The sequence below is a fragment of the Heterodontus francisci genome, chromosome 11, assembly GCF_036365525.1.
Source record: "Heterodontus francisci isolate sHetFra1 chromosome 11, sHetFra1.hap1, whole genome shotgun sequence".
Lineage (NCBI taxonomy): Eukaryota > Metazoa > Chordata > Chondrichthyes > Heterodontiformes > Heterodontidae > Heterodontus > Heterodontus francisci.
This window is the reverse complement of record NC_090381.1, coordinates 54,552,592-54,580,254: the sequence shown is the minus strand read 5'-3', so window position 1 is coordinate 54,580,254 and position 27,663 is coordinate 54,552,592. Positions and strand designations below refer to the sequence as shown.

Genomic DNA, 27,663 nt, shown 5'->3' with positions numbered 1-27,663 from the left:
GCAAAAATTAATAAGACCTCCGTATGTTTTTGCCAGGAAGTCTGGTCACCTAAATTGAGATCCACCCAAAAATGCCACAGCAGACGTCCAGTGGTGAGTTAGAACCACAGAAGGGGGTCATTCAACCCGCTAAGTCCATGCTGGCTCTCTGCAAGTGCAATCCAGCTGGTCCCACTCACCTGCCCTTCGCCTATAGCCCTGTGTAGTGTTAAATGGTTTGATTGATTTGGGTTTGATTGTATTAGTCTGTCCACTGAACAGCGTTCACTGTGCTTAATTGCTTAATCCTATGCGTGGAGCTTAAGAGTTTATGAAACTGAAACTAAGGAGACAGGCTGGAAGGTTCTAGTAAACACAAGAGTGTTTTGAAAGACATTGTACTGAAACTTTGTAAGTGCTGGGATATTTTAAAGTACTTATAAATAAACCTGTCATTGATTCAGAACTAGTGTCATCTCTGCATTGCTTTGAGATAAATCAGATATATAAAATATCCAGCAAACTGGCAAACACATAACAGCCAGCACATTTTTCCCCTTCAAGCACTTGTCCAATTCCCCTTTGAAATATACATTTGAATCTGTCTCTCCCACCCTTTCAGTCAGTGCATTCCAGATCACACCCACTCGCTGCTTAAAAATGTTTTTCCTCATGTCACATTTCGTTCTTTTGTCAATCACCTTACTCTTTATCCTTTGGTTATTGACCCACCACTTTTGAAGGGACTTCTTATCTTCTGCGTTTGGTCCCATTGCCACCATATTTTCTGCATAAAGGGGTGGAAGCAAAATGGAAATTGACGCCAAGATTTCAACTGAATCACAACTAAAATGCGTAATTGTCAGTCATCCACTTCTGGAGTGGACAACTGAGAGTCTAAGCCCTGAGTGCGCTGTTTAAATAGTAGGTCAACAATCAGCTGTTTTTGCAACTGGATGAAATCCTCCCATAATCTTGCACTGTTAAGCTTTTTTGTACAGGTATAATATTTTCCAATGCTTGGATGAACAGTGCAAATGGGGGCTGAAACTCAATGATTTATATGTAGCTTGATTGATTGAGTACAGCCCTTCTTAATCGAACAGTTGCAAACTCAGATTATAGCTTTCAATTATCATTCAGGCTCCCTTTAATTACTTGAGAACATTTGATGAGATTACTGCTCGGAGCAATTGTCAAATTAAACTGAGCAGCCAAGATACTAGAGTTGACCACTTCACCCTTCTGTGGAAAGATTTTGAACAATTCAGATTACTTCACATTAAGAAGGAGTTGTTCCATTTTAAAACTTAAAATAACATTCGTTAGACATCCAGTACCATCACCTGTGGTTAAATTTAAATTGGAGAGTTTTTTTTCTTTTTGATACAGTACTGATGGAAATTTTTAAAAATCTATCAAAGCGCCTGGAGTATAGAAAGGTTCTGTCTTCTCTATATGAATTAAACTCAACATTTTCTACAGAATCTTCTCACAGTTCTGTTGCCTTGCTGGACCTGCTTTTCTTAGCTTCAAAGCAGCAAAGCTACATTATGCATCTTCTTTGGCACATGATGTGGAGGGGACATAGTTCAATCTGACACAATGTATGCAAGTTGTAAGCAAACAGGTGCTGGTGTGCAGCCTTCCGCTGCCCTCATGTCCACGCACGTGAGCTAGTCTCAAACCTGCAGGAGGGAAGTGCAAGCCCGTCCTGTGCTCTCATCCACATGCACAAGCCAAGATGGGTAGCAGCCCAGCCAAAAAGAGAAACAATCAGCAACAAGTAAATGAGTGAGCCACTGAGAACTTAAGTGATCCCTGAATCTACTGTTTATGAGGCTCTTCTGAAAATGGGAGGACTGGGAAATATAATGGCTATTTCAAAGTTGAACAGTTGGCATCCATGCATTATGAAGCAATTGGAGTTCAGTTTCCATAGAGCTACAAATCAAAGAACAAATAGAATGAGGAAAGGTCATTTGTGCCATTAAGTAGGTTCCTTCCAATAGACCATGTACAACATGCACCATTATGGACTGTCTCTAACCTACTTAATCTCTGGAGTGATATGACACAGGTAAAACAGCGAGGAACAGAAATTTCTCCACCACCCTAAAGGTAGTCAAGCAAAGGTCCCAGCATTTAATGTAACCATAAACTTCTTACGGCTTATTGTAGGGATTTTTTTTGAATTTGTGGTTCATGTTTGAGGGAATTATGTTTTTTTTTAAATTGATGTGCCAATATAACTCTAGCAACAATTGGAAAATATAATCAGAGAAGAACAGTTGACGAATTTGCATTGACTCGATTAACTGGTAATGAACTGAAAGGTTGATTGTGAAAGGGGAGTTTTTTAAACCATAAACTGTGAATTGCTGAGTACAATCACAGAGACTCGGGCATGCTAATATAATGAATAAATGACAAGCAATATTATAGACTTACAAAATAAATTAATGCCAATGCATGCCCTGTTTAGCTGATCTGAGCAAGACCAAAATGATTAACTGCTTCACTGGATACAGCCCATGCCACTGTGAGCTATTTAGTTCCAACCAGTAATTAATATTACTTGCTATTGCATTATGCAACAAACACGCCAGATTTTTTAAAACTATAGCTTTAAATTCTGGGTTCAAAGAGATAAAATGAATAATGAAATTAAATTTGTTATTTTAACACATAAAAATTAATTTGATTTTTTAAAAAATTATTGGATGGTAGCCCAACAATGCTTAAATAATTGATATGATTGTAATTCTTTGCAGTTCTACATGGGAGCAGCACTGCAGTAATCAAATCAATAGTAATTTCTCAAGTAATTTATTAACATAATTCCTTGTACTTCTTTCTCCTATGTGCTATCTTCATTTTCATTATTTTATGTCATTTTTGAAGAAAAAGCTCTATTTAATTATTTGGTAGCTATCACTAAATTTTGTGCTTTCCTGTGAATAGCAGGATATCAAAGTAACAGGGAGAAACAATGACAGTTGGAATACTGACAGGCAAATTATTTCTTCATTGTTAGAACACGGCCAATGCTTAATTTCTTTTATAAAATTTCTGAAAGCATCGAAGGGGAATTTATCTTACAAACAGATCTAAGTACCACAAATCTTGGGTCCTGCTGGGACATTGCTTAACATTAACATTTTTGTTCAGATTCTCTGCAAGGAAACCGAAGATCAGCCAACATCCCTGGAAGGGCATAGTGATGTCTCTTATTAAAATATGCAATGTCCTATTAGCCATCATTCCTCAGGAGATTTTCTTCAAACTTTTGCTGTTGACAACAGTTACCTCATCAGTCTGCCATCTTACAAAGAAATTTTAGTCAGTCAAAAATTCTGAGCTATAAAAATTCACTTTGTAACCTCAGAAGGTGCAACATTTTTACTTTCTCCTGACTTAAAAATATACCACCATTCTTTCATCATTTCTGGGCAAAAATCCTGGACTTCCCTCACTAAAATAACTGTAGGAGCACCATCAGCAAAAGACTGCAGTGTTTCAAGGAATAGGCCAACCACCAGTTTCTCAAGGAAACTAGAAATAGACAATAAATGCAGCGTGCTGGCATCACCAACATCCAGGGAAGAAACAGTAAAAAAAAAGTAGATGCATTTTATTAACAGATTGTTGGAAAATTAAAAGCATCATCTTTTTATGTAGATACAAATCATAGATTGATATAGCACAGGTGATGACCATTCTGCCCACCATGCCTGTTTTGGCTCTTTAGTAGAGCTATCCAATTAGTCCCACTGCCTTGCTCTTTCCCCATAGCCATGTAGATACTTGCCCTTCAAGTATTTATCCAATTATTTTTTGAATGTTACTTTTGAATCTGTTTCCAGCACTCTTTCAGATAATGCACTGTAGACCACAACAACTTGCTGGGTAATAAGTTTCCTCATGTCCCCTCTGGTTCTTTTGCCAATCACCTTAAATCTGTGTCTTCTGGTTATCGACCCTGTTCACACTGGAAACAATTTCTCCTTATTTACTCTGTCAAAACCCTTCATGATATTTGAACACCTCTATCAAATCACCTCTTTACCTTCTTTGTTCTAAGGAGAACAACCCCAGCTTCTCAAATCTCTCCACATAATTGAAGTCCAATGTGCCTTGAACCATTCTAGTAAATCTCTACTGCACCCTCTCTATTGTCTTGACATCTTTCCTAAAGTGTGGTGCTCATAATTGAACACAATATTCCAGCTGAGGCCTAACTTGCTTGCTTTTTCACTCTATCCCTCCATGAATAAAGCCTATATGCTTTTTTTTTTAAAAACAGCCTTCTCAACTAATCTTACCATTTGCAAAGGTTTGTGTACACACACTCCCAGGTCTCGGTTCCTACACCCACTTTAAGATTGTACCATTGAGTTCATATTACCTCTTCTCATTCTTTCCTACCAAAACGTATCACTTCACACTTCACTGCAATAAATTTCATATACTATGTGTCTGCCCATTTCACCAGTTTTTCTATATTCTCCTGAAGTTTGTTACTATCCTCCTCATTCTTCACTACATTTCTGAATTTAGTGTTATCTGCAAACTTGGAAATTATGTCCTGCATACCCAAATCCAGGTCATTAACATTTATCAATAACAGCAGTGGTCCTAATACTGATCCCTGGGAAACATCATTGTTTACCTCCCTCCTGTCTGAAAAACATCTGTTAACTGCTACTCTTTTTTTTTGTATCCTTTCACCAATTTTGTACACATGCTGTCACTGCCCCTTTAATCTCACAGGCTTTAATTTTGCTAACAAGTTTATTATGTGTCAAACGCCTTTTAAAAGTCCAGATACCTAACATCAACTGTACTACCCTCATCGAGCCTCTTTGTTACTTCATCAAAGAACCAAATCAAGTCTGGACAGAGCAGACAGGGAGTAACTGTTCCCTTTGGCAAAAGGATCCAGAACCAGAGGACACCGATTTAAGGTGATTGGCAAAAGAAGCAACAGTCACATGAGGAAAAACATTTTATGCAGCGAGTGGTTAGGATCTTGAATGTACCTGAGAGTGTGGTGGAGGCAGATTCAATCAAGGCCTTCATTAGACAACTGGATAATTATCTGAAGAGAAAAAAATTGCAGGGCTACGGGGAAAAGGCAGGGGAGTGGGACCAGGTGAGTTGCTCTTGCAGAGAGCCAGCATGGATACGACGGGCTGAATGGTCATTAGCACTGTAGCCATTCTATGATTCTATACTTTAGTCAAATATAAACTCCTTTTAATAAATTCAAGCTTTCATCTATTCACCCATATTTTTCAAAATTTCAATTAATTTTGTCCCAGATTATTGTCTTTTAAAGTTTCTTTTAGATTTTTTTTTAGAGATACAGCACTGAAACAGGCCCTTCGGCCCACCGAGTCTGTGCCGAACATTTACCACCCATTTATACTAATCCTACACTAATCCCATATTCCTACCACATCCCCACCTGTCCCTATATTACCCTACCACCTACCTATACTAGAGGCAATTTATAATGGCCAATTTACCTATCAACCCGCAAGTCTTTTGGCTGTGGGAGGAAACCGGAGCACCCGGAGGAAACCCACGCAGACACAGGGAGAACTTGCAAACTCCACACAGGCAGTACCCAGAATTGAACCCGGGTCGCTGGAGCTGTGAGGCTGTGATGCTAACCACTGCGCCACTGTGCCGCCCATCTCTACCACTGATGTCAGGCTGACTGGCCTGTAGTTGTCAGGTTTATCTCTCTCCCCTTTTTCAAACAGGGGTGTAACATTTGCACTCCTCCAGTCCTCTGACACGACCTCCATATCCAAGGAGCATTGGAAGATTGTGGCCAAAGCCTCCAATATTCCCACCTTTTATTTATTTGTTCCTGGGATGTGAGCATTGTTGGCCAGGCCAGCATTTATTGCCCATCCTTAATTGCCCTTGAGAAGGTGGCGGTGAGCTGCCTTCTTGAACCGCTGCAGTCCTTGGGGTGTAGGTACACCAACTGTGTTGTTAGGAAGGGAGTTCCAGGATCTTGACCCAGCGACAATGAAGGAACGGCGATATGGTTCCAAGTCAGAATGGTGTGTGACTTGGAGGGGAACTTGCAGGTGGTGGTGTTACCATCCATCTGCTGCCCTTGTTTGTCTAGGTGGTAGAGGTTGCAGGTTTGGAAGGTGCTGTCGAAGGAGTCTTGGTGCATTGCTGCAGTGCATCTTGTAGATGGTACACAATGCTGCCACTGTGTGTCAGTGGTGAAAGGCGTGAATGTTGAAGATGGTAGTGGGGTGCCAATCAAGTTGGCTGCTTTGACCTGGATGGTGTCGAGCTTCTTGAGTGTTGTTGGAGCTGCACCCATCCAGGCAAGTAGAGAGTATTCCATCTTCTTCTTCTTCTTCTTTGGCCTCCTTGTCTCGAGAGACAATGGGTAAGCGCCTAGAGGTGGCCAGTGTTTTGTGGAGTATTTCATCACACTCCTGACTTGTGCATTGTAGGACTGGCATTGGGGAGACTGGAGGTGAGTTACTCGCTGCAAAATTCTCAGTCTCTTACCTGCTCTAGTAGCCACAGTATTTATGTGGCTGGTGCAGTTCAGTTTCTGGTCAATGGTAACCTCCAGAATCTTGACAATGGGGAATTCAGCAATGGTAATGCCATTCAGCATCAAGGGGAGATGGTTAGATTCTCTGTTGTTTGAGGTCATTGCCTGGCACTTGTGTGGCATGAATGTTCCCTCAGCGACCTAGCGAACTGAGTGACTTATCTATTTTGAGGACTTCCAACCCTTTTATCTTCGCTTTGCTTTTAATCCTAACCAACATCACTATCTCCTCCTTTCCTGCTATATTGGCAGCATCCTCTTCTCTAGTGAAGACAATGCAAAGTACTCATTAGTACCCCAGTCATGCCCTCTGTCTCTAAGAATATCTCCTTTATGGTCTGTAATCAGTCCTACCCTTCCAGTGGGAGGCGGGGGTGGAGGGGCGTTCCCGATCCCCTCCCGCCCAGTAACAATTTTACGTGGGGCGGTGGCCCGCCCGTCCCAGGCCAATCAAAGCCCTTATAAGTGGCCAATTAACTGGTATTTAAGGGCCTCCTCCTGCTACTGCAGATATTTTACCCTCGGCGGCCGGACAGCAACAGCCTCAAGAACTCTTCCAGTTAAAACCAGGAGGCCTTCTTGTGTGCTGGGGGTTGGGAGGGGGGGGGGGGTGACCTCCTGATTGGGCACCCTGTGCCCCATGGAGAGTCGCCCCCAAGGCCCCAACCACCCCCAACGCACAACATTCCCCTCGCCCCTCCCAACCATCACCCCCTTGAATCACTGGGGTCCGGCCGATTGTCCCCAGCAAGGCCCTTAAAACTTCCATGTCTTCCGGGGCCATCCCTCCTTTTGCTTCCAATAGCTGGGTGTAGTCCCAACAGTGGCCACTGCTCGTGCTGGCGCTGCTGGGACTAAGAGCTGCCGCCCCGCTGATTGGCTGACAACTCCATTAGCTGGGACTTCCTGCCTCAAGGAAGACCTGCCCAAGACCAATTAAGGGCCCGGGGGGCTAAAAATCCTGGCCTGGCTCCCCAGGCCTGACAGAGGCGGGCTCGCAACTGAATTTTTGTCCGGTGGTCAACCTTTTTATTATTTATGTGTTATGAAAGTCTTTTGGATTTCCTTTTATGTTAGCTGCTATTATATTCTCAAACTCACTCTTCTCCTCTGTTTTTAGATCTCCTCTGTACTTTCTATATTTAGCTTGGTTCTCTACTATGAACCTTACATCTGGGCAAGTTTTTGATTGTGTACACTAAGGTGAAAATTAAACCTACTGTTTAACAGGAATAAATTAGATTGTTTCAGAGATCAAATGTCCAGCTGATTCTTTGCTGTTTGGTCAAGACTTAAGTACAAGGCTGATGGAGTTTGTATAACTGACAAAATAAAGCAAAGGAAATTGATTTTTGGCAGGAAACAAAAGATAGCAACAAAGCTTCAAGAAGTAACAGATATCACAAAACTTAGCAATCAAACTGAGCAAAAAAATGTCTTAATTCTAGATGCCAACTTGATTTTGCAATTACCTGGTAACAATTATAACATTCATTTGTATTGGTTACTTTGTTCATGTTTCTAGAATTTCTTTAAAAAGCACAAACATTTTTTTGCTCAGTCTGTATACTTTTGGGTGAACAGCACAAAGATATAAATTCCTGATGTCTATGTGTCAAATTCCTCTTCTTTCTTCTAGTTTAGGACCATACCAGAAATTCCAATTGTTTTATTGCTGCTGTGGAAATCACCTGAAGACAGGTGCTTTTTACTTATGCTCTTGCAATGTAGCCGGATTAAAAAAAAATCTTTTTTGCATTATTGCAAAACCATGCATGCACATTGTTGCCAAATTACATTAGCCATTAGCCGCAATTACATTTCTGATTAGTAAATAAAAATTGAGTAATAGACACCATCGTTGATCTCAATACTCATATTTACATGGCATATGCTATTGCACTTTAACCTTTTTGTGCATTTGTTGGTTAAATGGATGAAAGATGAAAAGCAGAGATTTTTGATTGCTGTAAATGTTTTACCTCCTTGGGTACTGAATGGAGGTAGATTTTTGATCTACTACTTTCGTCTGACTGGAAAAGCTTATAATGGAATGTCTAGTTTGGCTATCCATTTGTTGGCCTCCTGAGATGCAGAGTGGAGTAATGAGGTGCCTGCCACAACAGATCTTAATGGGCAGGTTGATATGATGTGTTCCATGGTCTGGGACTTGTGGCCACAGTCGCACTTGGGATCGTCCCTCATCTTCCACTTGTGGAACAGGTGGCTGCATCATTCATGCCCTGTGCGGATTCGGTTGAGTGCTGTCCACTGTCTTTGAGGGAGGTCAAAAACCAGGGGCCTCTGCTATTGGGGCAGTGATGAGGTGTTGATGCTTTATGCTGCATGTGTCCCACGATTCCGTCCACCTGGATAGTGGGTTGAATATTAGCTGCTGTTTCCCAGAATGGCCGGCATGGATTTAAGCACTTTTTTTGGTGGGTAGTCAAGTCTTCATGAATGAGAAGATTGGTGTTGTTCACAACTTTTACTATCAATTGGAGCACAATAGGGTCACTGTGAATGGCAGACGGAACAGCACTGAGATTCACTCAGTGGAGTGGACTTAAGCATCCCTGGCAGTGATCGCATAGCAGTGTCCAGCTGTACATCCACAATCTTTGTGTGGTGGCTGCAGGAGGATGAGGCAGATCAGTATTCTGCAGCAGCATAGACTAGGGCCATTGTTGCAGTGTGAAGTGTTGTGGCTGTGCTTCCCAATGATGTTCCAGCAAGTGTCCAGACGAGGTTTGCCCTGGTTTGTACTTTTTGGCCAGTGTTGATGAGTTGAGGCCGATAGATGATAGTCCTGTCCAGGGCAATACCAAGTTATTTTGGTGGGAGCCACCTTTTGCACAAGGAAACATTGAATTCCTCTCGGTGGTATTATGGTGAAGATGAAACAGTGACAAAATCTGTCTTGTCTAGATTGCAGCAAAGACGTCATGTCCGGAAGTAACATTCCAGTAGGTCCAGGTCACTGGTGAGCATCCTACTTGCTTCCTCTCGCGTTGATGCCCCTGTCAGCAGTGCCTTGTGTTACGATCAGGTGAAGAGGGGTTGAAGAGCTCCCCTCTTTTCCCTCTCTTTATTTGCCCACATCAGGTTTATTTCTTTTTGAAGTGGATATACTTGCCAATTCAATGAGTGTTTAACTGTTTCCATAATCATAAAAAGAACCAATCGGATAGGTTTTCTTAAGTTCTTGAGTAAGTAAAATAATAAAATATGCTCTGACTTTCACACACACACACACACACACACACACTTGAAGTTCACAGACACAAATGGGTTACAGAGCGGGGAAGGATAGATTGGTCAAATTAGGGTACAGAGAAATAAAAGGGAGGTTGGTGACTCGGCAGGCTTCTGGCTGAATTCGGTAATTGTGCAACTTTCCTTTGGTGGTCCGAAGACTTCCAATTTGAAGATATGGATGGCTGATTTGGTTGTTCTCCTGGAAACAGTAGTGTGGCTGATTTCCTTCAAGGGGTCTCCATCTGAAGCAAGGCCATCCCTGGGTGTTCACAGTCAGCAAACAGTGTTCAAAGCTCGCAGGGTGGATTGGAGAGAAAGAAAAAGGAAGGAGGACCCCACTTGGGTCATCTCTTGTCAGTGTCTAGCTGCTTGTCTCTCTACTGCAGAGAAAACACCAGCTTAAGCACATGAAGGCTGGACCTGTCACGTGACCATCACCCAGTGATTCAAGCATCATGATTACTAGTGTGTATTCCCTCTTGCAACTTAATTAGTCCATGTCTAAGAATTCCCTTCTCACAGAAAGGGTCCCATTGTTCAAGTGATTAAGTTAGAGTTGAATATTCAGGTAATGGTGTTGATGCCTTGCTACTGGGAACATGGTAATGGTTCACTCAGATTCCCCAGGTTATTGTTCTAGACGGTTCTATGCAGACATGCTGTCTCCATCTCAATGCATTGTAAGATAGAAAGTACAGTGATGAAAATTGGGATGGCCATCTTTAGCAGCCAGCATTGAATCACCTTTTATCTGTATTTTTTTAAATTCAATTCTGGTTGCCAGCCAGTGGATTAAAAATGATCAGTCATCATAAAGCACGTTTTCATGACATATGTCATCGGCATAGATGAACTTCCAGGATTTGATGTTGATGACAGCCTACATGTGGTCCCGCCGCTGCCCACCCACACGGGGTTGTGTCCCACTTTTGGTCCTGGCGGTGGGACGACTTAGCTTGATGAACAATTTTGGCTGTGGTCTCCCTGTGCATGCTAGTTCATCAAGAACCTGTCAACTAATGTCATCAAACAACCCAAAAGTGGCCTCCTGGTCTGGAAAGCTTGAAAACATCAAACTTGTCAACTAAGGACTAACTAACCATGATTTTTGGTCAATAACTATTATGTATACAAACATGTCAAGCACATTTTCCTCTACTGTGTGAGTGTTCGTGGCTAAAATGGTTTTGGCATAGCCACATTTGTAGGTAGTCAGCAATTTCTTTTGGAAAATGAAGCTATTAAAAACTTGTTTCTCTTAACTTTGCCCTCCACCAGCATCCCCAAACTTCTACTGTAAGAAAGACAAAGATACAGACTTTATAATGGGCAGGGTGCAGAAATTCAGGGCCAAAGTTAATGGCTGTGGCGGTGGCCCCGTCCACCAGCTGGAAAGCTGAAAGCAATTCTGCCATGGCCATTTTCGGAAGTCCGGACATGATTGCATGGCCATCAGGCAGTTAACTGCCTGGCGTCAGGGCTTCTGCCCCTTTAAGGGCAGACGCCCGCCTCCAAGAGCTGGCAGCCAATCAGGAGCAGTGGCCGCTGTTGGAACCGCAACTGGCCAGGGCCAGCCACATGGAGGAGGCCCCAGAATGAAGGTAAGTTTGTGGGATCGCCGGGAACAGTCGCTGTTGAAGGAAGGGGGAGTGGCTTTACGAGGGGCGGCCCTTGTTATTGTGTGTGCCCTCCGTGGGCCACAGGGTGCCTGATCAAGAGGGCCCACAGCTTTTACTGGGTAGTCTCGCCATGTGGCATTAAGCCCACCCCCACCACATGTAGACTACCAGTTGCGGCAGAATGAGGCCTTTAAGTGGCCAATTAATCCTGAGGGCGGAATTAAATTTTTCACACTGGAAACGGATTTTTTTTGCTAATTCTATTGGTTCTTTGCACATTTGATATTATATTTCAAATTATTTTTTGAGAAAAGTAACATTTAAAATTGGACCTCGACCATATTCCAATCATTTTAACAGCTGTACAGCTGAAATAGATATTGGCTACAAGAAATCAATATATATATTTTTTTCACATGTCCTCTATCATTAAAAAGTAATTTAATGTTTTAAGCAATGTTTATTTTAGATACTACAATAATAATGTTAAAAATCAAAAATTAGATCACACCACCTCTTATCTCTCTTGTTAGTCCAAAAGGAGCAGAGATTGCTGCTTTATATACAGAATATTGAACCCTTGTTCAACACTCAATGAAACTAGATTTTCTATTAAGATTCTGAAGTTATTTTCCTTGTGCTGCAGATAACAGAGTGATAAGCTGAAGTGTCACAGTCACGCAAGTAGAAATTATGAACAATAAAATTAATTGATAAACTGAACTCAAACAGACACCTTTTTCTACAAAACAAGATGGAGTAAGAGGTCAGGTGACCCCTCCAGTACTGTGAATACACATGGTAACTGCTGGATCCCTGAACAAATTGTCATGTTTGGTCAAGTGTTGAAGAAAGCATTATAAACGTTAATGGCCCATTCAATGTTAATGGCTACCCCTCTTCAACAAGTTGGGCTAACAATGACTTTGCAGGCATGGAGACTCCAGACTCAAACTCAGGATAATGGGTGTGAAAAAACACCACTTTATCAAGAGGGCATAAAGATGAGCAACACCTAAACCCATTGTCTAACAACGGCCACACCACCAAACACCATTCATGAAAACACCAAGGGATGGATTTTGTGCAGGAGGTCAGGCTCCCGGCGCCAGGCCAAAAAGGCGGGGGAGCCCTGCCTCTGTACTTTCTCAGCCCCTCAGAACGATCCTCCAGTTTTCTATGGTCTCTTAAGGCGACAGGAGTCTGTCCCTTTCAAGACTTAATAGGAATGGGGATCCCGCCTCCAAGAGCTGTTGGCCAATCACAGGGCCGGCAGCTCAGCAGTATCGGCAGTGCCACTGGGACCGGTGGCCACTGCTGGTACTGCAGAGGCCTTGGACCCAGGCCCAGTGCTGGAATCCTGAAGAGGGAGGTGAGGCGGGGTCACCGGGTCTAGTTTGGAAGACCCTGGTGAAAGGGGGGGGGCTGCGATGAGCATTTGGTCCATGGGGAGGGAGTCGCGGGGGGTACAGTTGTTCCTGGGAGGAGGGAGGGTTCTCTATGGGCCACAAAGTGCCCATAGAGGAGGGTCCCCCCGACCAAGTCTGCAGGGAGGGCGCCTCGTTTTCCAAGGTGTCCCCTCCACTGCTAGTAAGATTCCAGCGGCGGTGGGAAGAGGCCTTTATTTGGCATCTGGGTGGGACGGTCACCTATCCTGCCCAAAGGAGAATCATAACTGGGATTCCTGATGTTAGGTTCCATGGCAGGCGATTCTACCCCGATTCTCCACTCCCCGCCCCCACGAAACCCGCCGTCGGGATGAGAACAAAATCCAGCCCAATTGGAGAGAAACATGGGTCACCCGACAGAAATCAGTCTCTGAGAAGGAATTTTTAATAAGACATGTTTTCTGTGCAGAAAGCCAGAAGCCAGAAGGAAGCGAGACCCATCCCAGCAAGAAGAAGAACCCTATTATAGTACCATCTTTAAATTACCTAGAGGCAGAGACGAAAGGTCACCGTGAAACTCCCTACCTGAGAAATTGTAACAGGATTTTTTTGCCTGTGATGAGATTTAACCAAAGAAGTCTGCAGCAAAGCATCCATCCACCTGAAACTTTCCAAGTTTGATTTCAGTGAACCAGGAAAATGGAAAAACAGGCTGCACTGCTTTTACATCTTCCTCCCGGGGAAACACACAAGGTTTCACAATGAACTCTGTTTAAAACCATCAGACCTAAATGCATGCTATCCTGCAATCTCTATCTTTTCTTCTGTGTGTGTGGATGAAGTTGCAAAAATTTTCGGTTCTTGTTTAATAAATATTTATCTTTCTTTAAACCTATGAGAAAACCTGTCATTTGTCTGTTTATTGTCTATTAAAATTCTAAAAAATGGTGGCCGGTATGCAGGGACCGCGTGCCGCCACAATCTTGAGTCTGGCTGTTCATTATCATATGCAGGACGGCCATCTCTTCCCCCCTCCCCCTCCCATCATGTGGCGGGGGCGGCCTCAGCAACGCCATGAATGACATCAACTGTTTCTGTGCAGGTGCCATTTTTAAAGGGCTGCCAGCCCTGCTCAGAGAATGCAGAGTTGCCCCATCTCCTCCCCCCACAACTACACCAAAAATACATATTTGCCCTATCCCTCCCCAACTACATGACAAATGTAGAGATCCCCCCTTCCCTACCTCGGTGGTGCCAGCCTTCCCTGGACGGGTAAGTGAAGGCGCGTGAGTGTCTCCTGTCGGCTGAAGATCCAGAACTGCAGCTAAGATCGCTGCAGATTAGTTTTAATTAATGTAAACAGGTAATTTAAATATGTAAAGTTGGGTCCCATTACAGAGCAGCGGAGGGCCCGTCATGGAGCTTCCCCACCGCCGGAAGATCGGGCTCAGCAATCCCGGCATCTGGTTCCGTGGTGGGCTGCTGCTTCTGCAATCCTCCGGCACCCCCCCCCTCCCCCCCACAACCCCCCACCTCCCGCCACGCAGCCCTACGTCAGGAGTAGAACAAAATTCAGCCCACTGTCTTCAATCAGTTGAGAGGTGAAAAGTGGAAACCACCCCTTTCATTTCGCACCTGTCCATAACAGAAGTTTTATTTTTTATTTCATTAATACTGGTTAAAATAGTGGAAATGAGAACTGCATACAATCCAAAAGATATTCATTCACTGATAACCATATAGCCTATTTTCAAACATATGACATCAGCTTTCACTTTTACACTGACAACATCTAGCTCTACCTCTCCAACATTTATCTCGACTTCTTCATGGCTTCTGTAAAGTCAGCCTGTTTGTTCAGTGTCGAGTCTTGCATGAGCTATAATTTCCTCCATCGTCTTCGGGCTCCTGCCACAGACTCTGTACCCTTTCCACTGGTTCACCCCCTTCCTCAGCCATGGGCTCATGTTGAAGGTGAATATTCATCACCTCACCATCCTCTTTGATCCCAAACTGAGCTTCTGACCTCATCTCCGCTTTACCAAGTCATGATCACCTATCATCCTTGTACTTGTTGAACTACATTGGCTTTGAGTCCCCCAATGCTTCACATTTAAAATTCTCATCCTCGTGTTCAAATCTTTCCATAGCCTTGCTCCTCGCTATCTTTGTAATCGCCTCCAGGCCTATAATTCTTTAAGAACTTTGTATTCCTCCAACTCTAGCCTTTTGTGCATCTTTCATTTCCTACACCCCACCATTGGTTGCCATAACTTCAGTTGTCTCAGTCTTGAGCTTTGGAATTCCCTCCTTTTCTTTTAAACCTCTCGACCTCTCTCATCTCTATTAAGAACCTCCTGAAACTCATTGCGAATCAACATTTTAATCACCTGTCCCAATATCTCCTTCTTTATCTCCATTTCAATTTTTGTCTGATAGCACTTCTGTGAAGTGCCTTGGACATTTCTTTACATTGATGGTTCTATATAAGTGCAAGTTGTTGTTGTACAGCAGCTATAAATTACATTGGGGAGATGGGACGGAGAGGACAGTCACATTTGTTTGGAAAATTAATATCTGTAGCAACCACAAGATCTGCATGCAAGGAATATCATAAAAACATCACTTTCAGAATAACCCACATTTCTGTGTAAGTCACTTGCTCATTTAAACTTGGGAACATTTTAATTTTTCTGATTATTTACCCACAACACAGCCGCTCTGCAGAATAAAACTGTCATGCACTTCTTAAAAGGTTAATCCTACGCTGCTTGCATACCATAACGCGTTTTAAAACATTTTCAAAATGTTGTAGGGCTTGAAATACACTTTAAATCAATGCCAAGAATTCAATAAACATGTTTTTGTGTAAACGTCAATGTGCTGCCACAGCAATTTCCCATTTGCTTTGCTGAAAATAGTAATCTTCATTCATTTTGTAATGCCAGGGTGTCAGAAAAATTCCAAGCCTTTGAACCAAGTCCATGTGTCAAACCTCTTTCATTTTCAGTTTAATAACAAACATGCTTTCATTGTTGTATCCTTTTCTTTGTTTAGTGGGAAACAATTGTCTTCTACTAACTTTTCACATCCAATTCTGACAAGACTTTTATCTCAAGATATTGGTAATGTCATTGAGGCTGGAATAACCTCCTTAGCTATCACAGGGATATGTTTAAAGCTACAAAAAGGGTGATATTTTACATAATTGAGGTATAATTATTTTTGACACTGTATAATTACATTAGTTCAAATAAAATACAGTACAACATTGTTCAGCAAATGCTAATGCATGGAAAAATTCAGTCAGCCTTTATTTAAAGAATGCCAAAGCAGCATATATAGTCCAATACTCTTTCAAGTTGGTCAGCCCTTTCATCCACCCTTCAGTATAACCTTCACTTATGATTGCTTTTTGGCATTTTAAGCTGCTTCACTTTATCCCTTACTTTGGTCTCACCAGGCCATATTCCAAAATAGTGACTGGATGACTCCACGACCTCTCCACCAATGGCCACTTTGAAGGGAATTTTAGTCTCAAAAAAAGGCTGGCTGTGGGTCAGGTAGGCTTTGAAAGTTTTAAAGTTCTCAAACCTGAATCGGGGGGCACGGGAGACAGAGAGAGAAACGGGGGGCAGAGAGAGAAATGGAGGGCAGAGAGAGAAACGGGGGAGGGGGGGGGGTAGAGAGAGAGATGGGGCCCCTCCTCCCTCCGTCCTTTAAGAATGCAGAATTAGACCCCTGTGTATCCCCCCTCCCTCCTTCCTGCCGTAATGAATAACAGAACTTACCTTCGCTGGCAACACTTCTGCCTATGAAATCCTGCCTGCTTTTCAAATCGTGACCGGGACGGCACGTAATGGCGAAAAATCCAGAAGCGTCAGTGGAGAGGCGGCGGGCTGCATAAATAGCAAAGGTATGTACCGTTTACCATATGCTAATTGTGATGCCGCCGTTGTGCGGTGGGGGGGCCGCACCGAGGTCTCGCCGCCGCTGGTAACATGCGGCAGGCCCTTCTCGACGTCACAGGTCGAGGCGGGCCTCTCTTTGCAGCATTTTACTGGCCCCCGTACCGCGACCCGCGGCGTCGAGGGGCCAGTAAAATTCAGCCCCCTGTGTGGGACCTTGTCAAAAGTCTTCTGAAAATTCAAATACACCACATCTAGTGGTTCTCCTTTATCTATGCCTCAAGTAACCTCCTCAAAAAACTCCAATAGACTTGTCAAACATGATTTCCCTTTCACAAATCCATGTTTACTCTACCCAATCATATCATTATTTTCCAAGTGTCCAGTTATCACATCCTTTATAATAGATTCTAACATTTTTCCTACTACTGACATCAAACTAACCGATCTGTAGTTCCCTGTTTTCTCTCTCGCTCCCTTCTTAAATAGTGGGGTCATATTGGCTACTTTTCAGTCTGTAGGAACCCTTCTAGAATCTATAGAATTTTGAAAGATAACCAACAATGCATTCACTATCTCTTTAGCAACCTCCTTCAATATTGTAGGATGTAGCTCATCTGGTCCAGGGGATATATCAACTTTCAATCCAATTAATTTTTCGAGTACTACCTCTTTATCAATATTGATTTCTCTCAGTTCCTTATTTTTGCAAGTCCCTTGGTTCCTGAATATTTTTGGGACATTTTCTGTATCTTTCTCTGTGAAGACAGATGCAAAGTAATTGTTTAGTCTCTCTGCCATTTCCTCATTCTCCAACACAAACTCTCCTGTCTCCACCTGTGATGGACCCACATTTGACCTTGGTATTCATTTCCTTTTCACATACCGAAAGAAGCTTTTACAGTCCACCTTTATGTTTCTAGCTAGCTTGCATTCATATTCTCTTTTCGCTTTCTTTATCACTTTCTTGGTCCTCCTTTGCTGTTTTTTAAATTGCTTCCAATCCTCAGACTTGCCACTTTTTCTGGCAATCTTATAAGCCACTTCCTTTGATCTAATACAATCTTTAACTTCTATTTTTAGTCACGGTTGATTCACCTTTCCTGTTGGGTTTTTTGTGTCGTAGAGTAATGTATATATGTTGTAAACCATGTAATACTTCTTTAAATACTAGCCATTGCTCTAAATTATGATGGTGGGGAGTGGGGAGGGGGGTGCAGGGGGTGGAACTTAACCTTTCCCATCTGGTGGAAACTATTGTCATGGCCCTCAACCGTACTGATTCAGCTGTCCTCCTGCAGGTTCCAATCTTAACTTGTTCTTCAGAGCAGGTGAGAGACATACATCACCAGATCGAGTTCTAATGACCTCAATGGATTGTGACTGTAATTTTTACTCCAGGCTTTCAGGCCAACCCAGCGGGAAGAGGAGCTAGTGCCAGAAGTGACCCAAAAATGCAAGTGAATTCTTTTTTTAATGTTCGCGGAAGGATTGAGAACCGGGGGCACAGATTTAGAACAATTGGCAAAAGAAGCAACAGTGACATGAGGAAAAATCTTTTTTTATGCAGTGAGTGGTTAGGATCTGGAATGCATACCCAAGGGTGTGGTGGAGGCAGATTCAATAGTAGCTTTCAAAAGAGAATTGGACAATTATCTGGAGTAAAAATTTGCAGGGCTACAGGGAAAAGACGGGGAAGTGGGGCTAGGTGAATTGCACTTGCAGAGAGCCAGCACAGGCTTGATAGGCTGAATGGCCTCCCCTGTGCTATAACCATTTTATTCAATTTTTCTATAAATATAAAAATGAGGATGAGATTGTCAATTCACCATCGACACAATCCTCCCAGTGCTCCTCTGGGTTCTATAAGGAAGGTTTATGCATCCCCTGTCCCAGGGTTCCGCACCACCAGCTCCCCGACTCATTCTGAACCCCTTCCTAACTACTTAGCCAAGTGCTGGGGACCACTCCTTTGAGTCCCTAGTGGTGCCTTCTGCCAGGTTCAGGTGGGAGATTGACAGTGCTGAGATCTGAATGGGTTATCATCCACCTCAGTCCTCACCTGCACGACTGCAGTCCCGAGTTAAAATTGGAGCTATCGTGTTTTCTGCTGTGTTACAGTTTTTAAAAAAAAGAAAAAAAGAACCTTACATTTATAGAGTACCTATTACAGCCTCAGAATCTCTCAAAGTGCTTTACAATCAATAAAGTTATTTTGAAATGTGATCACTATTGTAATGTAGGAAATAGTTTAGTAATATGTGCTTTAAGTTTAAAGTAAATTAAGTATTTTGCATATGTAAACCAGAAACCACATGACTAGAAAGTCAACTGGTTCAATGCAAATAACATCAAACAATTCTATGCTTAAATATGTTCTAATAAACATTCTCTTTTCCAGGATTGTTTGGTACAATGTTGATATCTTTTTGAAGTTATATCAGTACTGTTCCATTCCATTCAATGCACATCAAAATGCTACCATTATTACAGCACTCACTGATCTATATCTTCTTATTCTGACCCTCTGGAACTCTCTCCCATAACCATCTGCCTCTCCCCTTCTCTCTCTGCCGTTAACATGCTTCTTATAACCCAGTTTTACTGTCATGGCTTCAACCACCTCTCCAAATTTACCCTTCAGTACTGCTGCTTAAAAAAAATTCCTCTGCAAAGTGCCTTGAGACATTTTCCTGCTTTAAAAGCAGTAGATAATTCCAAGCTATCATGCTATTATTACTGCAGGTTCACAGGCAGATTATTAAAAGGACACATCATGTCAAAGTTTAGGAAGCAGTTTTTTTTCATTTCCAACACTGGTTGATATAAATTGTGTCACCATTACAATTCCTCTGTTTTATTTTCTTGCACTTGAAGCACAATTCAAAAAAATGTTTGTCAACGACATTATCGTAGATGAAGTGCCTTTCAAAAATATAACCATTTTGCTAAGTTCGTGGCAGAATATATAAGCTGTGTGTTTTTCTGGTAGTAAGCTCTGCTAACATTTCTGTATGCAGTGCTCAGGTAATTTTGTTAAAACTCCTGGCAGCAGCATTACTATGGTCCACTGCACTTCCATGTAAACACATTAAATGTATAGGTGATGACAAATAAACAGATGTTTAAATGACAGAATTTCTTCCAACATATTTACTTGGGAGGTGATTTGGTAAAACAATTAACATGGGTAATTGCCCAAGAAAATGGTTTAATTTGCATTAAAGTAAACGAGTCACTGGTGCTCACGGGCTCTTGTTTGATTTTTTAATAAAACTACTGCAAGTCAAGATGACTGGACATATTTGACTCGAGTCCAGGGGGTAGATTTTAACTATCAGACGGCTGACTGGCTTACTGGCTAGTCGATGATACTGACTGGTCCCAATTAAAATTCAGCCAGTGTGTTGCAGTGAAAAACAATATTAAAGACTAATTTTTACCTATCAGCTCCTCTTGAGCTGGATCGCCAGCTGATACTGGCAGAGCCTTCAGAGTGCACACTCTGGCCTGCACTGTCCTTAAATAGCAAACAGGGTTCTATGTGAACATAGGATCCCATTGTATTTTAAATAGGTCTATAGCCTTACTCAGGCAAGCCACTTAGTGGTAGGTTAAGGAGAAGATTGTGGTGGCTACAACAAAGGCAGTATCAGAGTGGTAAGCCTTCCCTCACCATTATCAGGGTGCTACAATGCCTTTTCTACTGCGCAGATGGCCTCTAAATCTACCCCCAAGTGTTAACTCTCAAACTTTTTCATGATGCCAATTATGGCTCAGACTGCAATTAAGTTTTGTACCTTTTGTCAATCACTTTATTCCTCAGCCTGTGTGGATTTCTTTGAATATGGTGATTTTTTTCTGGAGTTTCATGAAGAAATATTTCAGACTTTTTTTTTAAGGTGAGAAGCTTGGGTGAAGGCTCAATACTGAAAGTGCAGGACAACAAAAATAGAAGTTAAGCAATGCAAAGCATGAGCTTTAAAGCCAGTAGGTCACATGAAGAAAGGAAGTCTACAAGAGGATAAAGAGGTTCACAGTACTGGGAAAGAATCAGCTGGAGCTAGAGACTGTGATGATTCATAATTTTGACACAGTGAAGATGCAGGGAGGAGGAACAGCGTGTAAGATAACATTTGAGTACAATATTGTGACAATTTTCTGTAAAGGTATACACAAAAGTCAAACATAATGTATAATGTGTCGACAGTTTCTTGTCTTTCTTTATTCGAGCATTTTGAAGCTCTCTGAGCCTGGCTGAAATCCAGTAAAAATGTTACTCAGAACAAACAGGTAGATTAAAGGGTTTTATAAGAAGAGTGAACAACTAAATCAAATCACTTTGAAACAACTGATCTAAAATAATGACCTAATATAGAGCTCTGAAACAGCTGCCTGAAATATCCACTGCATCCTAATTGATTCAGAAAATTTCAGGTTAGGAATATAAAAAGTTCAACCCTCTAATACCTCAACACTTACATTACAGCATCCAGCTCCATTTTGAATATCTCGAATATTTTTGGCTTTTCTATGCTATTCATTGTTACTCGCAACATTTGATGAGGGTGTTCTTGTTACAATCTCCTTTATATATAATTCTAACCTCTTTATATTTATATCCTCTTTTCCTACTTTAACTTGAAGTAATATACATTGTTTACTTTATCCATGATATTTAATATTTATATACTTTGATGGCTTAGTTGGAGTACTCTAACCCGAGTTGGAAGGTTGTGGGTTGAAATACCATTCAGGACTTAAACACAATGGTTTTCTGCAGGGACTGCTGCTCGCTGCATGTAAATACTGGGGAGGGGCATGTTGCTCAGGTACCTGGCCCACTTCCCTCCTGTTTGCCCCTGTTCTTGCCACTAACTGGGCCTAACAGGAGACGCCCGGCTGTTGTCCCTGTGGCAGCAGCAGGAAGGCTCCAAAGTCCCCTGATGGCTGAAGGGGGTCTTGGAGTAGCCTCCTCTCCTTCCATTTAAGTCTTTGGAATCAGTTGAGGCCTTCAGGGGGAGATTAGTGGCAGTCTTTGGGGCTCTTCTGCCCTTTAATGTGGCTTCCTTCATGTCACGTGCTGCTACAGCAGTGCCCGGATTTTGCTTAGGTGAACGACCATGGCTTGCTAATGGGAATGACATCAGGAGTCCAACATGACCCCTACCCAGGTGGAGATTAATCCTGTCCCTCAGAATTTTTTTCAATAGTTTCCCTACCTCTGATGTTAGACTCACCGGCCTGTAATTACCTGGTTTATCCCTGCTACCCTTCTTGAATAATGGTATCACATTTGCTGTCCTCCAGTTCCCTGGCACCTCTCCTGTGGCCAGAGAGGATTTGAAAATTTGTGTCAGAGCCCCTGCTACCTCCTCCCTTGCCTCACATAACAACCTGGGACACATTTCATCTGGGCCTGGGGATTTATCCACTTTTAAGCCCACTAAAACCGCTAATACCTCCTCCCTTTCAATGCTAATTTGTTCAAGTATATCACAATCCCCCTCCCTGATCTCTACACCTACATCGTCCCTCTCCATAGTGAACACAGATAAAAAGTAATCGTTTAAAACCTCACTTATGTCCTCTGACTCCACACAAAGATTTCCACTTTGGTCCCTATTGGGCCCTGCTCTTTCCCTGGTTATGCTCTTGTCCTTAATATAGTTATAAAATACCTTGGGATTGTCAGAAGTGCCATCCTTTGGATGAAATTTTAAGCCTAGGCCTCATCATTCAGATGGTTGTAAAAGATCCTATAGTACAATTTGAAGAAAAGCAGAAAGTTATTTTGGCTTACATTCTTGTCGAAAACAGATTAATCATCACAAATGTCATTTACCAGTTGTGGAATCTTCCTTAGTGCAAATTGGCTGCTGTGTTTGTCTGCAGTATACTTAAAGGTAATTCAGTAGAAGTAAAGTTTTTTTATTCATTCATGGGATGTGGGCATCGCTGGCTAGGCCAGCATTTATTGCCCATTTCTAATTGCCCTTGAGAAGGTGGTGGTGAGCTACCTTCTTGAACTGCTGCAGTCCATGTGGGGCAGGTACACCCACTGTGCTGTTTGGAAGGGAGTTCCAGGATTTTGACCCAATGACACTGAAGGAACAGTGATATAGTTCCAAGTCAGGATGGTAAATGGCTTGGAGGGGAACTTGCAGGTGGTGGTGTTCCCATGCATTTGCTGCCCTTATCCTTCTAGTTTGTATAGGTCGAGGGTTTGGAAGGTGCTGTCTAAGGAGCCTTGGTGCATTGCTGCAGTGCATCTTGTAGATGGTACACACTGCTACCACTGTGCGTTGGTGGTGGAGGGAGTGAATGTTTGTGGATGGGATGCCAATCAAGCGGGCTGCTTTGTCCTTGATGGTGTTGAGCTTCTTGAGTGTTGTTGGAGCTGCACCTATCCAGGCAAGTGGAGAGTATTCCATTACACTCCTCACTTGTGCCTTGAAGATGATGGACAGGCTTTGGGGAGTCAGGAGGTGAGTTACTTGCCGTAGGATTCCTAGCCTCTGACCTACTCTTGTAGCCACGGTTTTTATATGGCTACTCCAGTTCAGTTTCTGGACAATGGTAACACCCAGGATGTTGATAGTGGGGGATTCAGTGATTGCGATGCCATTGAATGTCAAGGGGAGATGGTTAGATTCTCTCTTGTTGGAGATGGCCATTGCCTGGCACTTGCGTGGTGCGAGTGTTACTTGCCACTTATCAACCCAAGCCTGGATATTGTCCAGGTCTTGCTGCATTTCTACACGGACTACTTCAGACTGTTTTGGGAGGTCCTGAGGAAATGGTAAGGTGCTATATACATCCAAAATCTATATAATTGTTATATTATATTTTTATGACTGAGGTGGGAGGAGTGCACTGTCTTTTCTAGTTCTACTTCTCCACAGGTCCGAACATATATTTAAATGTCTACGCAGTTATTGATACAGTCAACCATAGACTCTACTCTTTATCCCAGAATAAAATAAACTAACTAGGTTTTTCTGTGAACAACAATATTATCAGTTTATTATAAAACAAGACTTAACCAGTATGAAGCAAAGCAGTAACACACAGAGTGAAATATGAAAGTTCCCTTTTTACCTTAGCCACACACAATGCCCTCCCCCCCCCCCCCCCACCGGTTAACTGGAAAAATAGATATTTTCTTTTTCGACTTCTGTTACAAAAAAAAGACAAAAAAGAATACTTTAGCCAAATACTTGCTAATTCTTGAAGAAAAAAGAGAAGATATGGAAAGATGTCAGTTGTCTCTTTTTAGGTTTGGCGTCCCAAATACACATAGACAGCTATCACTGGGATCTTTTCCAGAACAATTCTATTCGGGCGATGTTGAAAGATCAGTTTGGCAGGTTTTTCAGGTGAAATGCGGCATCAGGAGTTTCTGACAGGCCTTTCAGGACGAATGCAGCATCAATTTCTCTATTTCTTACACTCGCTTCAAAGAGCTTTTCAAAGAGATGGAAAAGGCTGAGCTGGGGTCACAGCTTTCTTGGCTGGTTTTTAAAACTCATTTCAGAACACTGTCCAAACCCAACTGACTGTCCAAAGCAAAACCAAAATTAATCTCGAGTCAAGCCTCCAGACTCCTATAAATCTTGACCTGTCACTTCTCTGTAAACATCTCCCCTTAGTCCAAAAAGCCCCTGCTGGGTATTTATCTGAAGACAGGTGCCTTCCAGTAAGGGTTGTTTACAAACCAAGTCCCCTCAGTGTCCTTTCAATGATGCCAGTGAAAAAATAATCCATGGAATCCTTTTCAGTTTTCCCAAATAAAACAATGTCCATAATTCTAAAATACATTCTAAAATAAAAACTAAAATATAGAAGCACCATCATAACAATATTTATGGACTATTATCACACAGTATATTTTTAATCTCCTCCCTGTTCATGTATATACACATAATAAAACTGAACTTAAATCTCACAAAAAGGTGTCAGCTTCCTGATCTGCATCTGGAGCACAAATACTTTGAATTGTTTTCGTTAATTATCTGGTACTTTTGTCATTGAAGTACCATATGAAAAGCCTGGCATTAGAATGGTAAATACTGCATACTGTGTAGTCACTGTGCAATTGAATTTATGGCAGCTCAACAATTCCGACATCAATCGGTGGGGATGGCATTCTGTCTGTCGATGATTTTTCTTTGTCATAGTTGGTTTGATCAAACTTCAAGGTTTTCCTAAAAGCTTTGCTCTGAATTCCTTTTTAATAACATAGCCTTTTATTATGTACTTAATTCTTTTTTTAGTTCTCTGTATTTCTTCTGGTAATACCTGTACTTTTAATCTTATTGTTGCCTTTTGTCTACAAGATAGTTACTGAAGTGTAATATTGTTTTGTGATAGTAGGGACCATTTGTGATATTGCATACAATCCAATATTTATTGAATAGCTTAAACTGATGAGTATTTTATTGTGATAAATGGATTATTTGTAAGATGATCATGGATGAGTCCTTTTATTTGTATTTAATGTTTTCTTTATATGTGGTTTGTAGATTATGCATTCTCAGATCTTTTCATATGTCCATATTTCTTTGTGTTTTGAGCAGAGCTTGCTTTGCCTGAGTTTAGAATATTATAAATACATTGGCTTGATGAGTTAATCTTGCTTTATCTTAATTTTTTGCAGCATATGTCAGACAGCTGCTAATGAATTTATGGGTATCTTATTTTTGTTTCCACTAAGCACCTATTGTAGATTCTTTTTGTGGTGTGTTTCAAAGCTACATTCTTCACATAATCCTCAGTTCTGGAGCAGAAGTAGTAGTCTGCTATTGCTATGGCTTTCTTTTTCTAGTACTTTGTCTTCCCTTTATGAGATATGGCATTTTATTAAAGGTAATCAATGCAATCCAATATTTCCAGCACAATTCAAACTCCCCATGAAACACCAGCACTTGTTGCATGATGCTGTCAGTTAAAAAGGCATTAAAAATCTCTGCCAATAAACAGATAGAGCAAAATACTAGCAGATTAAATCTTGGAAGAACACAGCATCCAAACACGTGATCAGAAAGACGGACACTGATATTTACGTGTTCTAAAAGTTTATACTTTTGGCAATTTTTTGTTTCTCAAGATGAAGGATACCACTGCTAGAAGGTGGCATAGTGGTAATATCACTGGATGAGAGGTCTGGGCCCTGGCCGCATGCGTTCAAATCCCACCATGGCACCTTGTGGAATTTAAATTCAATTAGTTAATAAATTAAATTAATAAAAATCTGGAATTGAAAGCTAGTCTCAGTAATGGTGCCAAGAAAGTATCATCAATTATCATTGAAATCTACAAACACCTCAGGCCTGCAACAAAAGAGTTTGACAGATTTACTGTGACCCCTGAAACCCTACCACACTTAAAAACTACTTAATCCTTTTCCTCTCTGTCTTTTCTTGTGTGTGTGTGTGTGCACAAGTGAATGCGTGAGTGGATGAGGTTCCACCAATTTCGGGATAAGGCATATTGCTCAATAAATAATTAATCTTCTATTTTAAACCTACAAGAAAACCTGTCGCTGTTTGTTTATTTGACAAATAAAATACAAAGGGGTTAAACCTTCATAGCAAAAAACACTTGCTGCGGTCAGGTGGGAGTTGAACATTGGGAACCACCCACACCCCTCACCCCTCACCATGTGGCCGTGACAAATTGGGGGCTCAAAGCCAGGATGTGAACAGACAAATTAGAGATTTGAAAAATGGAGGAAGAGTGACCTCTAAAATTGTGGAAAAGTAAACAAACAGGTTCTCTTGTATTTCTCTGTTTTTTCTCTACAGTGTTGGAAACAAAAGAGGTGGCCACATTTAATGCTAAGGAGTTTGTAGAGCAGGGAGACATATCCCATGATAAATTATATGAATTAAATACTGAAGATTTAAAAAGCTTAGCTACAATCAATTTTTTTTTTACCATGTGCCTGCCCACTGTTTTTTTTCATGTTTGTGCTTTTAGCTAGGGCTTTCATTATTCTATCATTTAACACCCTCTCTGCACTAATGCTTTGGCCAGAATTTTACGCCACCCCAATGAGCCGGATGTTGGCGGGGGTGACGTAAAATGGAGCGGGAGGCTCCGGCAGGCTTTCCTGACCAGCTCCTGCCTCTGCCCCCCTTTACATAGGGCCAGGGGGCGAAAGACGGCTCCACCTACCCCAGGCCAATCAAGGCCCTTAACGGCCTTCGCCCGCCTCTACACGGATTTTACGCATGGCAAGTGGGCGTCCGAGAGACAGGAAAAGCCGCCTGGGAAAAGCAGGTGGCTTCCGATCGTCTCGGGGGGGCCTTGCTTATCTGGCACAGGGTGTCCGATGGAGGGTTGCCCCCACTACCCTAAACAGCCCCAAGACCCAACACACTCCCCTTCCCCCCAAACGTCCACCCTTGCCTTGCCGGGGCCCGAATGATTATCCTCGCGAGGCAACCAAAACTTACCTGAAATTCGGGTTTCATGTCTTCCTCTGCAGTCGGCTGGGCTGCAGTCCCAGCAGTAGCCACTCATCCCAGTGGCGCTGCTGGGACTAAGAGCTGCCGGCCCGCTGATTGGCCGGCAGCTCAGTGAGGCGGGACTTCCAACTCAAGCAGGTGGAAATCCCACCTCGAAACAATTAAAGCCTGGGGATCCATAAAATGAGGGTCGGATCCCCAGGCAAGGCGGAATCGGGCCCGCCACTGACTTTTCAGTCGGTGGCCGGCTTCTATCCGCCCAACATGAAATCCCGGCCTTTGTCTTTCACCACACTATTAACACACTTTTTGCCTTTGCCCCATGACCTCCTCGTCAGTTATTCTCTGTGACCCTCTGTCCTATCAACACCTTCCCTTTTGTTCTCTTTTGTCCCACCCCCACTTTGTTTGCTTAAAACCTATTACATTTCTAATCTTTGC

At 42.3% G+C, this 27,663-nt stretch overlaps 1 protein-coding gene and 1 long non-coding RNA gene across 4 annotated transcripts in view; both read right to left on the bottom strand.

Annotated features, from left to right (window-relative positions):
• schip1 (schwannomin interacting protein 1) overlaps positions 1–27,663 on the bottom strand; it is a 763,480-nt gene that overhangs the window by 416,297 nt on the left and 319,520 nt on the right. The window lies entirely within an intron of this gene.
• LOC137375263 (uncharacterized) overlaps positions 1–27,663 on the bottom strand; it is a 94,569-nt gene that overhangs the window by 26,521 nt on the left and 40,385 nt on the right. Inside the window, exons 2-3 of the long non-coding RNA XR_010975962.1 lie at positions 22,432–22,509; positions 20,551–20,679 (exon numbers count right to left, since the gene is read on the bottom strand). This is a non-coding gene — a long non-coding RNA (uncharacterized lncRNA). The remainder of the gene's footprint in view (positions 1–20,550; positions 20,680–22,431; positions 22,510–27,663) is intronic.